Source organism: Pinus tabuliformis, chromosome 1_2 (assembly GCF_031772625.1).
Source record: "Pinus tabuliformis cultivar Carrire ecotype Pingquan chromosome 1_2, CPIR1, whole genome shotgun sequence".
Taxonomy (NCBI): Eukaryota; Viridiplantae; Streptophyta; class Pinopsida; order Pinales; family Pinaceae; genus Pinus; species Pinus tabuliformis.
In genome coordinates, this window is record NC_142298.1 from 488,738,158 (window position 1) to 488,753,231 (window position 15,074).

Here is a 15,074-nt window from a genome sequence, read left to right on the forward strand (position 1 = left end):
CGATCCTTTCAGACTCTCGAAATATGAAAAGACCACTGAGTTGTCCCATATGAACTCATTAAATTAAACAGACGAGGAATGGAGTCACTCTTTACAATCTTTTTAGACTCCTGAAACATGAAAATACCAATGATTTTACCTATCTGGACTAATTAAACTAATCAGATATAGAATAGAGTCACTCTTTATGATATTTTCAGACTCTTAAAATATGAAAAGACCAATGAGTTTACCTGTATAGACTCACTAAATTAATCAAATGGGGAAAGTGGACAATACAATTGCTTTGTGTCAGTATTTTGAAAAGAGTTTTTTGGCAGCAGTCACTCCCTTGAACATGGCACTCCCTCAGCAAAACCTTCTTTATGACGGCCTCTCAATATGAACCTTACCATCCTATGAGTTTTGCCTGTATATCCTGATGTTCTTGCATCTCTGTATCTCAACACTCTTTGGTGTTCATGAGTCTAGTGTTGCATGGTTAAAACCTTTGTGTCATTCCCTCTATTGTTCAAGGGAAAACATTTATCTTCTGTTTCCTCCATAAAACCATCAAGCATATTCTTCCATCATGCTCTCCGTTGTTTTGACCCAATGCTCAAAAATATTCCTCAAAAAGCATTCATTCTAATCCCGTTTCCTGTCGACTAATGTAGGACACCTTATTTCCTACCTTTTCGAAAGGTCTCTTCCTATCGACTTCAACACTTTATCTAGGAAGCAGACCTAGAAACACTTCAGTGCCTTGGAACTTGCAGACATCAGTGGCGGTTTACCTTGTGTTGGTTAGGGATTTTCATTATTGGCTCCTGGTTAAATGATTCTATGAGTGTTCGACAACAAAATCATTAATCACACTCTCTAGATTGTACTGTGCATTTTGGAGACCATCACCATTATCGGTGGCCATCCTCACATCTATTAATAGTCTCCAATATTGACTGGTAATCAGATGATTTCCTACATGTTCATCCTAAATGCCTTTATTCACATGTATCGAACTATGATGTTACGATGAAACGGAAATTCGGGTCTTGGGTAGAGGCTTACATCAATCAGCCTTGTTTCCTCTCCCAAGTTGTGTTTATTTTTATTTGGGGACAACTCATCAGAATGATATTATTATGACATAGGTTCCACATTATGCTTATCGATGGCCATGATATTCATATCTCTGGAGAAATCACTCTAACATAGCTAATGAGCGTGGGAATGTTTGACTCAGCACATGATTTTAGATTTTTTTTATATATGTATTGTATCAGTTTTCTCGCATTCCCGAAGCTTCGATCCTCTCTCTCTCTTTTCAAAAGAAAAGGATAGTTATACATAAAGTATTTTGGCCATTGTCTCTACCTCTGATATCACACATTAGGGGGCATCTGTTATACAGGAAAATGACCTCCTCATCAACTCAGAGGAGAAGAGCAGGATGACTAAAGGACTGACCAAGTTCACAGGCCCATTTGTCAAGCTAACATTGTCTAGGAACTAGAAACCTGCTTTATAAAGCTTCCTAGCAAGGCAAAGGGTGCGTTAGTGCCTAGGGTAACTCTGTTTGTTACCTCGGGAAGGGAATTAGTCAACCTAAATGAGTTTCTATGGGTCAAAGGAACAAGTTGACTGAGAAATATCCCAATATTCTCTCCTATGTCACCTCACAAAAGTAGGGAAACATCAGAACTTGACCTGTTTGGAGGAATTACTATTCCTAATGGAGTCTACAAATGGGAAAGATCACAAAAGCATGGAAACATCACTGCTTTTGCCTAATGGAACTCATGAAGGATTTGAAAAGGCTTATCCTCTCATGCTATATATGTGAGGCTAGGGCCATTTTGGAAGAGCTCAAAACATTTGAAAGGATTTCCTATTTGACTGTCGAGACTAGTCTTTGACTAAGGCATAGAAAGAGATTAAGAAGGGAGAGAGAGAGAGGAGCTGGAGGAGTAAGGGAAGGTTTATACAACCAATGGTTGTAATCACTCTTTTCTACATCAATACAGAACTGCAATTGTGTTTTCCACTGTGTGATGTTGGTAGTGTAATTTGTATACATATTTATGTAATGTTGCTATTATGAGTGGATTAGATACTTGTAATTAGATACATTTATATGTTAATGCATTTTTTGTCAAAGTTATATGCTGTGATATTACACTTCTCTTATCTCTATGCAAGTTTTGATATGGACCTAGCTAAGGGGTCTTCCCCCTTGCTACTTTGCGCTCTCCAGCAACACCACACCAAGACTTGAGGTAATAATTCCTTCTTCCTGCTTTGATTCTCATTTGTTTAACATAGATATGCATGCATCTTTGTGACAGCTACAACTAATCTGACAGTTTGCCAAGGATCCCAGGAAGATGCTTGATGGTTTCTAGATCACCAAACACCCATGCATTAATCCCTATAGCCAGTTACCCAAGGGTAACTGGATTATTCTTAGGGAGGATTTCATTGAGATGATGATGATGCCAGATAGGGAGTGGCACTAGGTTCTCCATCGAGTAGATATTGCAGCGACTATGACGCACCTGATTTTGGCTCCATGGCATGGGGAGGAAGGAAGGTCTCCAATAGGTGGTTTGGGAGGTGATGATCCCTAACCTTATATGTCTTCTTGATGTACCAGGGGAAGCACCCATTATGAGGGTTCTTCCTTATTTTTGTAGATAATTCATTTTTTCTGGGCTAGCCAATGTATATAAACATTGTTTTTTAATATATATGAGATATACCATTTTGTAGCTCTTATGACATGTCTTTGATGATGATGATTGTATGCATTATATGTATTTTTATTCATTGATGTGATGGTTCATTTTATTGTGTTTATGTGTCTCGATGATGACTTGTATGTAGTGCTTGCTAGCCTAGGATTCGATTATCTATGCAGTCAACAACATGATTTTGACTTCTTGGCATATGTGAAAATGTGATACGATCAAAACCATATGCCAACCATTGTGCATGTAGGTATTTCCAAAAGTGACAAGTGTTACATACTTTGAAGGTTCAATTCAACTATGTCACGAAAAGATGGGAATCAAGGAATACATGCAAATGACGAATACCTAACTAAGAGGCATCGACTAGAAGGCCTATGATGACATCATATTCAATTAGAATTTTTTTGGTTTACCCAATGCATACACCATTTCGATGAAGAATAGTATGATCAGGAGAGTAAATGGTGTAGCCTATCGGAACGAGATTCTGTGACCATTGAGAAGAACCATCAGTGAAGCCGTTGTGGTGAGCTGGTGGATGATCCATTTGCGACAAATTATGAGAGTATAGTTTAGTGTACATTAATGATGAGGTGATCATAAAATTAAATAATGGTACATATTTACATCATAACTCCTGAACATATGGTCATGGACGGGATTTTTATGGTCAAGGATGGAATATTTAGAGGTACAACCCATTGTCGGGATCTTTGAGACAAGTCCTGTCTAGCTCTACTAACATGTAGGTTCCTTTCAATAAGAAATGTTTAATAATGTAGGGTCCTTTTCATAAGGTTTCAAACTTTTCAAGTCCCAGGGCTTCGTTGGTGACATCATACCGGAATAATAAATCGTCCTCAATGAATGGGTGAGGGGTGACATGGCGATCAAAGGAGGCTTTGGTTATATTTTTGTGGGATTCATTGTGCTAGAGAGATAAAGTCAATTTATTCTAGTTGGATGAGCCTTTGTTGTAGTGGCAAAGTATCTGGGAGAAGCTTGATGGCCATGTATATGGTATGGATCTCACACTCAATAGGTAGTACAACCTCAACCCCATAGACTAAGTGAAAAGGAGTAAAGCTTGTGGATTATTTGACCGAGGTACTATATAACCACAAGGTAGAGAAAATCATGTGGTGCTAGTTAGTTTTGTTTTTGTTCACCATGCACTGCAACATTGTTTTGATGACTTTGTTTACAACTTCTACTGGGTCATTGGATTGGGGGTAGTATGGGGAAGAAAACTCATGGGTAAACCTAGGGATTTGCGATAACTACTAGAATATATCATTCTCAAAATTATTTCCATGGTCAAAGATGACTTCTTTGGGAATTTCGAACTACATGATGACATGGTTGAAGAAAAACCTAGTAGTAGTGTCAATAATGTTATTAATGGTGGGCATAGATTTAGCCCAATTGGGAAAGTATTCAACAGTGACCACGATGTACTGATGGTAATTTTGGGATGGCAAGTTTCAAGTCATGAAGTCAATGCCCCACTTGCAGAAGGGGATATCATCGATGACCGAGTGTAAAGGAGTAGGATGGACTCTAGCTTTGTGAGCATATTGTTGGTAGCATTCACATCATTTAATGGCCTTGATGCAGTTGCGGAAGAGAGTTGGCCAAAAATAAATGGTGTAGAGGATCTTTTGGGTAGTGTCCATCCTCGAGAGGTGGCCACTGCAAGCTCTACTATGGAAGTCATTTAAGACTTTATCAACTTCATTAAGTATAAGGAATTGGCATAGAATGATGTCCATGCCACGAGGATAGAGAATGTCTCCTTTGAGGAGGTAGTGAGGTGCTTGATGGCGAATGCACCTTCGATAATTTTTTATTAATTAAGGTTTGAAATTTTGAGTTTGTAGGTAAAGGAGGATGTCACTATACTAGGGGTCATTTGTTGATATGGCGAATATGTGTTTGCTGGGGAAAGAATCGTTTACAAGGGACCCTTGGGCTTTCAAGGGGAGATCAACAATGAACTCTACAATGATGAGAGCTTTCTGTCTTTTAGGGGAAGAAAACTAGAGGTCAAATTCTTGCAAAATAACCACCCACCAAGCATATTTATGGTTCATGATATGATGAGTAAGCAGGTATCGCATGGGATTGATACTAGAAATGACGATGGTGGTCCGAAGAATGATGTATTGCCAAAGCTTCTATAAGGAGTGTACAAGGGCTAAGGCATTTTTCTCAGTTGGCTCGTAACTCAGAGTAGGTATTGAGTGGTTTTTACTGATGTAATAGATGACATTCTCTCTATTATTAGTGCCTTCTTGGACTAACACACTTTCCATGGTTACTTTTGATGACGAGAGGTAAAGGATGTAGTCCTTGTTATGGTCAAGCAAGCTTATTGATAGTGCTTGTGACAATGTGTATTTCAAAGCCTCGAATGATTGTTGAGCTTGCTCATTCCAGTGTAATGGGACATCATGATAGAGAAGGTAGAGAAAACCATGTACACATGTATCATAATCAGGAAAAAAGTGGTGTAAGAATTTGGCCTTACCTTGCAAGATTTGTAACTGCTTCAAAGTCTTAGGTGGTGGGATTTTGCATATGGCTTGGAATTTTAGTGGGTCAATTTTGATACTCTACTGGGAGACAATGAATCCATAAAATTTTCCTACATTTATGCAAAAGACACACTCATGCGTTAAACTGTCCAGCAGGAAGTCACAATCATACCTCATAAAATTGGATTCTATGTCGCTTTACGGGTTCCATGAATGATTTATGTCTGACGATGGTAGAGGAGTAAAAACCAGTTGAGTCACAACCAGTTTCCAGTTGTACCCACAGGGATAGCAGGAAGTCACAACCAATATATGGCTTGAAATTGTTTTAAGCATATGTTATAATCCCAATATCACTAAAACATAAGGCAAAGATCCTCAATATGATTAGATCACTTCTTGGAATGCACTGTCAGGTTGTTCAAATAGGTGAGGTTAAGATGAGATAGATCATCAAAAATTAAATTCATAGCTCATTGAAAAGTGGCTCCATAATTTTTAAGGCCAAAGGTCATGACATTGTAGGTGAATGTACCACATGGGGTGGTAAAATTCATTTTGTACTAGTCTATATGGTGTATTTGAATTTCATTGTATCCTAAGAAGTTGTCCATGAAGGATAAGGCTTTGTGCCTTGCACAAGCGTCAATGACTTGAACAATGAAGAGTGTGGGATAATTATATTTAGGGAAAGGTTTTTTCAAATAAAGGAAATTAGTACAAACCTGTATAATTCCCTATTTCTTCATGACAAATATAGGGTTGGAAACCCAAGATGTGTAGGAAATAGAGTAAATGAAACCAGATTTATGTAGCTTATCATTTTCTTATTTAATTTCCTCCACTTTAGATGGATGGAGATGGAACTAATTTTTCCTAATTGGGTAGACATAAGACCATGTGTTGATGTGGTGCTCTATAATGGTAGGGATAATGCAAGGCATTTTAGAATATGACCATGCAAATATGTCCCTAAACTCCTCGAATAGGGCTTTGTATGAAGCAACCTCTTTAAGAGAACAAGTTGCCCCCAGTGAGATCTCTTTGACAATACCTGGTTTGGTTGAGATGCATACCTTATTATTGGGTGAGATATTGTACATGTTCCCTTTTTTAAACACATCAGATGTGGGAATAGGAATTTTGAGCAATCTACATGGCCCGCAGGACTGTTTTTTTGTTTCTACTATGCAAATGGTGTTAGTTGGTGCATTAGTAGGTGTGAATGATTTTTGTGGGAGAAAGAGAGAGAGATGATGCATGGCATCCCATGGAAATTGAGGTTCCCTCATGGCCTCCAAGATGTCCTTGTCAAAATGAAAAGGGTTGAAATGGTGATGAAGGTGATGAGAAGTCATGAAGTAGGGTTGGAATTTGGCAGTGTTGGTTGACAAGAAAGGGAATGATTCTATAATTGTTACTGTAGAACCAAGAGATTTAGATAATGCATAGAAGGGGTGAGTCCATGCAATCATATGTGGTGTAATTATTGTAATGGGTGAAGTGATCTTGACACTTTGGAATGGTGAGAATTCATCTTTAATCATGGCTCCTACTAAAGAAGAAATGGATTGAATATGATGTTGTGTGTCATCAGCACTAAGGGGCATGAGTATCTCCTTGATGGTTTCCCAATGGTGACTGGGAGGGGATTCCCAAGAAGGTTCCAATGTTTTGGGATCTAAAGAGTTATTCTCTCTAGGATGAAGCTCTTCCTGAGTTGTGCGTGGGGGAGGTTGTGCTATACTAAGCTACCAAATATCTGAGGAAGTGGACATGTGGATGAGACGTGGGAAGTGTTAGTGAAAATATCACATTTGTGTAAGGGACTTGATGAAAATTCTAAGGTTATGTAGTAGATAGTCTAACTAGTAGTGTCTCTCATAGCTCTCGATGGCGAGTTGGGAGCAACATCCAAAGCTAGCATGTTAGTAGTGGGTATGTGCCACCTATAAATCTTAGATTTTGTAGATGTGGGAAGAAGTAATGATGGCTCTATGTCAGTTTTTTGTAAGGAAGTACATGCTTCTCTAAACCTAGGGAGGATTTGGAAATAACATGTGTTGAGCCCATGTTGTGTGCAAATAAGACAATTACATTTTTGTGCATAAGTTGAGGGGTTGGAACAAAAGAATAAAAGAAAATAAAAAACTCTTTCAAAGATAAAAAAATGGTTCATCAAATGTCCCTGTTCATCACATGGGGCGCATGAATAGGTTGGTTTTAAAGGAGTCTATTCCAGCTTCTTCTTCTTTTTCTTCCTAGTGGAGACTGATGTAGGATGGGAGGTACAATGGTAGAAAGTAGATGGGTGATCTTGTCATGGTGATTCTCCCTCAAAGACATAGTAAATGGTTTGAAGTGCATCATTAGTTGTTGAAGTAGCAGTATGTGATGGTGCAATAGTATTGGCCTGATGCAAGGAAACCAATACATCCTGATATTGAGGGAGATAAGGGAAATGGTGGGTATAATGACCATGCTAAGTGCAAATAACACACAAGTGGTTGGTGCATAATCCCTTGTTGTGTGATGAGGTGGTATTTTGTCCTGGAGAGGAGGGTGAAGGTGCAAGTGACTCAGGGGCATCAAGAAGGGATTTTAACTCTTGTAATGATGGGCATTGGTTGGTAGGATTCCTTGTTACATCATAATGCACATGGAGGAAACACCATAGGAGAAGAGATAGTTGGGGTATCACTCTTCTTAAATTTTTGTTTATCCTTCTTAGTGGCACTATCTAGTGTTAATGCAAGTGATACTATGGGTGGTTAGGTCTCTTGAGGGGGGTTTGTGGTCATGAATCCCATATCCATGTTCCTCAAGCTTCCTGACATGTCTTGTGGTGCCAAATACTAGATGGGCATCACGAAAGACATATTTCATAAGGTAAGCGTGGCCATGACTTGGTTCAAAATGAAACTAGGTGGAGGATAGAGAAAATAGGTCTGAGTAATCGCATAAGGGAGAAATGGGGGTTCACTCATCCTAGAATAGTGTGTTTATGAATTTGGTGGTTGATTATCCTATGTTTAGTTACCATCTTATGTGGTCATCATACACATAGGAGCTACAAAAGGCATTGTTATGAGTGTTGGGTATCCTAGCAATGTGCCAAGGAGCGATGAAGCTTTGAAAATTCCTTGGCCGACTTAATTCAACGAAGGGGCCAATTGGTGTTGGGACCCAATATAGGGTAACATACCATCCGAGGATGAAGACATCCTTTTATCATAATGTGTTAATTGGTCAATGATAATTATTTTCTTATTATGGGTGAACATCATGGTGTGAAATACTGATGATGCTACTGCCTTCATGGAATACATGTAACTTCATCCAAATAAGATTTTATAGTCCAAAGGTACATTAAGGACTTCAATATATATGAGAACTGCCTTTCTAGAAAGTTCAACTAGGATATTCTGAAAGATTCCTACAGGTGACAATTGGCATTCATCATATACCCTCAATGTGATGGAGGAAGTAGTGAGTTCGAGGGATCCTAGTTTCTACCAAACTGAATTTGACATGATACAGGTGGATGCCCAATCATCAACTATGCAGTGATGGATAATGACATTTTGAATAGTGACTATAGATGGTAGTCATGGTTCCAAATTTGTCTGAGTCAAAGGTGATCAAGTGTGAATCTGAAATAGCAATTGTGCCTAATGAGAAAAGGAGTGCTTTCCATTTAGTTGGACATGTTTGAAGGACCTCCAATGCTGACATGGCCGATGGAGATTGTGCAAGGTCATCAATGATACTATAAATAAAAGTTGCCTTCGAATTATGGGATGTGTGAATTAAGGGTTCCTTCACCAACTTGGAAATAGGTTCAATGGGAAGTCACTGCATGGTTAAAAGTGGCATAGCTATATTGGTAATGGGTATTGTTTCTGTTGAGGAATTTGGTTCTGGAGGTGTTCCATAATCTCAACTTCATGTTTGAAGAAGGAAATCTATCCCTTTCATATAAATGTCATGAATATATATCTCATTAGAAATACCCCTATTTGGTTTTGGTATTGGGGAGGACTAGCCTCATGCTAGGTGGCTACTTCTCCTTGATGGGAAACGCATTCTGCATTACTGCAGGATGTTATTTTACTCCCCCTTCCCCATGGTCTCTATCATGCATTTCAACTCTAGTATTTGAGGAAAATCATGGGTGTAATGTCCATATTCTTTGCAAATGGCACAAGAGTGGTTAGTCCCGATACCAACATTCTTATGTTTCTTTTGCAGATTATTCATAGCCTAATTTTGCTTTTGATTTTGATTGGGGGAATTTCCCCTAGTTGGAACCCTTATTTGTTGTTGTTGGTTGCCCTTATCCTTGTTCTTATTTCTATTTATGCTACCCTTTCTTTTTATTAGCATTAGGTGGGTTTGTAGTCTTGATATTTCAAATTACTACTATTGTTGAGGGAAAGAAGGTTGAACAAAATTAACCCTTGCATTTTGCTAAGGCGGAGGGTTATTTTGTTGTGAGGTTGGGAAAGGAAAATAATATTTCCAAGATTGGACTTTGTGTAGGTAGGTTGGGAGGTTGACACTGCTTCCGAAGTGCGTGCTGGGTACTGATTCCCTTGCATGGAAGGGTTCTAAGGAGGTGTAGGTTGGTTGGAGTAGTATGTAGTGTTGCATGGCATTGGTGCAACAGGTAGCCTACCCAATGGTTGAAAATGTGGTTGAGTACCATACATATTTCTTGGATATGGTAACGTATTCCCTAGTTGATTCTGGATAAGGGTTATGATCAAGGGAAAATCCAAGGTGCCGAAGGACATAGTCGAGAGCAAGAGCTCCCTGCAAACTCTGTTGCTCCTAGATGATATTGTTTTTGAGCGGCCGCACTTAGGGTGAGTTCCTATACTAAATTTTGAAGATTGGGACCTCGTGGATCATGAGAAATTCCCAAATTTAGCGACTAATTAGCTAATGAACTAACGGATTGACGCAATGGACAGAATGATTGAATTGGAGCCACGCACATGGATCAAGGGTGTAGCGAAAGCCGGGTTGCTAAACCAGCTCTTGGTGCCGCATTACCACTGTACCTCAGTGACCGTCTTCGTCACCAGGCAACTGCTCTACTAGGTGCATGAATCCTCCCATTCCCATCACAGATCACTTGATTCATCAGATCACACGGCTGCCATAATCAGGGGAGGATCCAGCCAATATATCAGAAGGAAATAGTGGCGAGTTGGCCCTCGCAGAAGTGATGAAGAATAAATTCAAGTTGGAGAAGAAGAAACGAGGATATGCCATCTCCAACATCAACAACTTTGTAGTCAAATTTGCAACACAAATTTTAGCAGGGAAAGTGATGCGGAAGTGCCACATGGATGAGGTGCCTGTGCTTTTGATTGCACTAGTAGCCGAATGCGCTGAAGGAGTCTAGTTCAACGGGGTGAATTATCTATGTGGCGAGTTCCTTGCGAATTATCGCGAGGCACAAGAGCAGGGCAAGACATTTCACTATGCATGGCTCCTATTATCGATCGTACAGGTGGCATGGGAGCGACCTGAAGACAGCCAATTCCCTTCGGTCGCGCCAGAACTTCTAGAGGTAGTGAAGTATGCTTCGTTGTGGGCGACCAAGGATGTGCAGCGAATAAAAGAAAACAAGATCTTTTGGATCTTGATGGAGAGGAGTATCCGGATGGGGATCAATCACAAGACACGATTGTCGCCCACAGTATACGCCAGTTTGTAGAGCTTTGCAGAGTTCAAAGCAGATTTCCACCATGTCTTGATCAGGGTGCGAAAGGACCCTACAAATACATGCCATAACCTACCATATCTGGCGACTGATGATGTAATTTTTGTAGTCCTCAAGTCTTGGATACCGGAGTGGGGCGCTCCAGCAGTCTCCGCGATGGAAATGGACAAGTCCACTACGTAGTGTAAGAAGGAAGAAACCAAGCTCCAAATGGCATAGCTGGCGAATAAGCGTAGAAAGGAAGAAAAAGAGGCTAAGGCCCAGGCAGCGCGCAACGCCGCGAAATTGGCGGAACAACATCAAACATGAGGAGAAGAGTGTGAAGGATAGCAGTCACCTTTGCCCGAGACTGAGGCAGAAACAGATACAGAACAAGGTGGCGTGGACCCACAGACGACGTCCACCCAACTCAAGCGTCCAAGACTGCGAGAGCAAGCAGTACCACGAAAGAAAACCAAGGCATCAAAGACATCCTTCTACCCAATCACCCTTATTGAGGGGGATTTGCATGATATTGGAGAAACAGTGAGGGATGTCACCATGGAGGCCCTCCAATAGTTCAAAAAGCAACAACAGTTGGTATTGGGGGCTCTCCGAATAGAGCTACAGGAGTTGTAGGTTCGCACTCCACAGGCTGGCACAGTGTCCACTAGCCTCGCCATCGTCACTTTAGCTACTGATGAGATGTTGCACACAAGGGTGACCAACATGATAGTGCTACCAGATGGGGCACTCACTATAGAAAAGGAGGCCGACAGGCCCACGGTTAGCAGTCTGAAAGGGTTAGGACTGAATATGGCCGCACTCCCTCAGGAGATGCTCTACCTCTTGCTGGATGGAGTCACCACGGAACTCAGGGCCTTGGAGAGTTGCACTCTGCAGGTGATGAGCAAGCAGTGCATCAACATCGAGTAGTTGGGCCTGCAGCACAACGAGGCAGTGGAGCAGAACAAGCAAATAATGCAGGTAGTGGAGTGTTATAGACATTTTTGTGCCTTGCATCACTGAGCATGAAATGTCAATAATCAAGCGATCCAAAGTCCCTAAACATGTTGTTCTTACCCCTAGAAGAACAAGGCCAGCAAACCACAGCACTGAACAAAAGTTCTCCACCTGAAAACACTCAGAAACAAGGCAATTCTGGATCATGTCAACTGCTCCACTGAGCATCTGCGCTGAATGTCAAGTGCTCCACTGTCTACCTGCGTTGAATGTCAACTGCAAAGAAGGCTACCTACGTTGGGCGAGTTTGGACAAGTGGCACAGTCATTCCTCAAGGTGTCAATGCCCAGGAAGCTTCCAAAATGACACTTGGATCAGGGAATTCGACTGGTGATGAGTAAGAGGTTCCAAATCTCCAAGTGGAAGCAAGAACCTCCAAGTGGACTCAAGAACTGAAGTGGGAGAGGACACTAGTCAGCTTCATACCAGCATCAAGCTGACTCATCCTTTCTCCAAAACTCCTATATATAGATCTCTCTCATGAGGTCTAGGAGGGCTGGAATTTAGTATTTGCAAAGAATTGTTGTTGGTTTGTGGCTAGAAACATTGGGTGTGTTATGCTTTGAAAGGAGCTGAAGAAGGAAGTCCATTCTGTTGGGAAGGAGATGCTGGGTTGGAGCCCTATGGGTTGTATATCTTCTTGAACACTGTTACTTTCAATAAAGCTATCTTGATTCTTTCCTATATGCTGGTGTATTTTGTGTAATTGCATTAGTATATTTGATTTACTTATAATCCTGAATCATTTATGAATATGTATATTTGCCTTTGTATTGTGTTCTTCTCTTGTTGCTCTTGTCACAGGTAGCTGTTCTCTTGTGATCTCGTGGGATTCAAGTAGCTGTTCTCTTGATCAAGCGAGGAGGCAAGTAGCTGTGGACACACAAAGGGAAGAGGATCTAGTTCGAGGGACAACCGGAAGATAACGGTAAGTCTGCCGATCTCCTCTCTTTCATATTTCATAAAGGAAGAAATCATGATAGCTGCATTCGTTTGTTGCTAAGGCGCTATCACACCTTAGGTGGATAGGATCGTCCTAAATAGGCATTTTTCCCCACAACAAATTGGTGACTCCACTGGGGAAGAACTTGTTTATTCATTTCATTTGTGTTTCCATCATTTGTTTACCTCATAGACTTGACAGCGACTCTTGAACTGCATTTTTCCCGGATGCAAAGTAAAAGTTGCTGCTTTGATCCAGTATGTTGGACTTGTCTATGATTTAAACTAGATCCACAAACGATTTGATTGATCCTTGTGATAGTCTTTAGTACCCTATCAAAGCATCCCTCTGTTTATACCTTGCTTGTGTTTCTGATTTGGCCTGAAACAGTGTATTTTTGAGCATTTTGTGACCCGGAAACCAAGAGAAACGAGAGTTTCTCTTTTCATTGCAGGCACTGTGAAGGCAGTCTGCATTTCATCGCAGGTCCCGAAGGGGCTACCTGCGCTGAATGTCAAACTGACAGTGTTGTACCTGCGCTGAACCAGTGTGGCCTTGTGCAGCTAGGGTTCTTTGTCCTTTTTGCCCTGTTTTGATCTCTGTTTTTGCTGCCTTTAACCAAGTATAGGTGCTGGTCTGATAACCCTTTTCTTTGCCTGAATTCTACCTCAATTTTTGTACAAAAAGATTGTGAATGTTTTTATGTGTTTGTGGCATCATTTACAGTCTTCCTTTGCATGAGTAAAGTGGTCTTTCTGTAGCCTTTGTTTCAGATCTGATTGAAAGTGATCTTAGAAGAGAGCTCATTGGCTGTTTGTTCAGATCGATTATAGTTTTTTACTCTTGCTTATTGGTTTGAATTTGTTCTTTTCAAAGTATCAAAACGAGTCTTTATTTCGAAAATCGCAAAGTGATTGTAATCTCTTCTACCCTTGTTGATTTCGAAGAAAGTGAACTTGTTTATTTTGATCATTGTAAAAGAGAATTCAAATTTGTGCAAAAAGCTTTCTTTGTAGGCATTTATACTAAGAAAGTGAAAACAAACACTTGCATTGTGCATTTTGCATTTGATAAGTTTGCATGTTGGATTTAGGGAAAGTGCATTAGAGTGTGCTGATTGCTCTTTGAGAAAAGATAGTCGCTCTCTTTTCCCTTAGTAGCTAAGATTTTCAAAGTTGAAAGATTGTAAAGCTTGCTTATCATCTTAGACTGCATTTAGGAATTTGTATCATACATCTCGTGGTGAACCTTGAAAGGCAAACTTTAAAAAGATCAACCTAAAATAAACTGAATGAACCTAACAACGCTTTGTAACATAACGCACAACATAGAGGTCTAGGCTAGAGACGTGTTCCGGTGTCGTTAAACATAGTGACTGTCGATCTCGAAGAAGGTGGGTGATTCCTCCTGAGAGTCGGTGGCACTAATACGGATTGTGCTCCCACGTACCGTCGCGTATATATTGGGAGACCCCTATAGGCATATATCTTTTATCCTTAGGAAGCCGTTTCGGCCGCCCTACTGATCGCAATGCAGTGAACACAACATTCACGAAGATCGACCACCCGTACCGTAAAACATATTCTGTGGTTTTGCGAAAGGTTTGGCACACCCTCTGCCTAGATCTCCAGAGCAGTTCCTTTTGGCCTTTTTCAGACTCTATAACAGAAAAAGTCCATCTGAGCATTTGTCACTTCAGGCTCATTAAAACATCGAAGGAGACTAGAGTCATCTTTAGCTTTTTCTCGACTCTTAAAAACTGAAAAAGCAAGTTGTGTCTAAAAGCGTCGTTAACAATTTATTTTAAACGAAACAATCACCCTTTAATCCTGCGTTGATCTTTAGGTCGAAAAGATGGAGCACACCAACCAAGGAGTTCCCTTGGGTGGAAATCCTAGTCCCTTCTCCTCTTGGGGAGATGTTGGTGCGCCCCACATGGCCACATTGTCACTTCCAGGATTGACAATTGGCCTACCAGTTTGGCTCTTTTCGACCAATGTCGTTCAGAATACCACCACTCCTGAACAGTCGAGTCAACGGTTAGATCAAACAAGAGTTGCCTCCCAGCCTTCCACTTCGTCTTCCTCCCCTCCTTCCTCTTCACTTGACGGAACTGGTCGATCAAA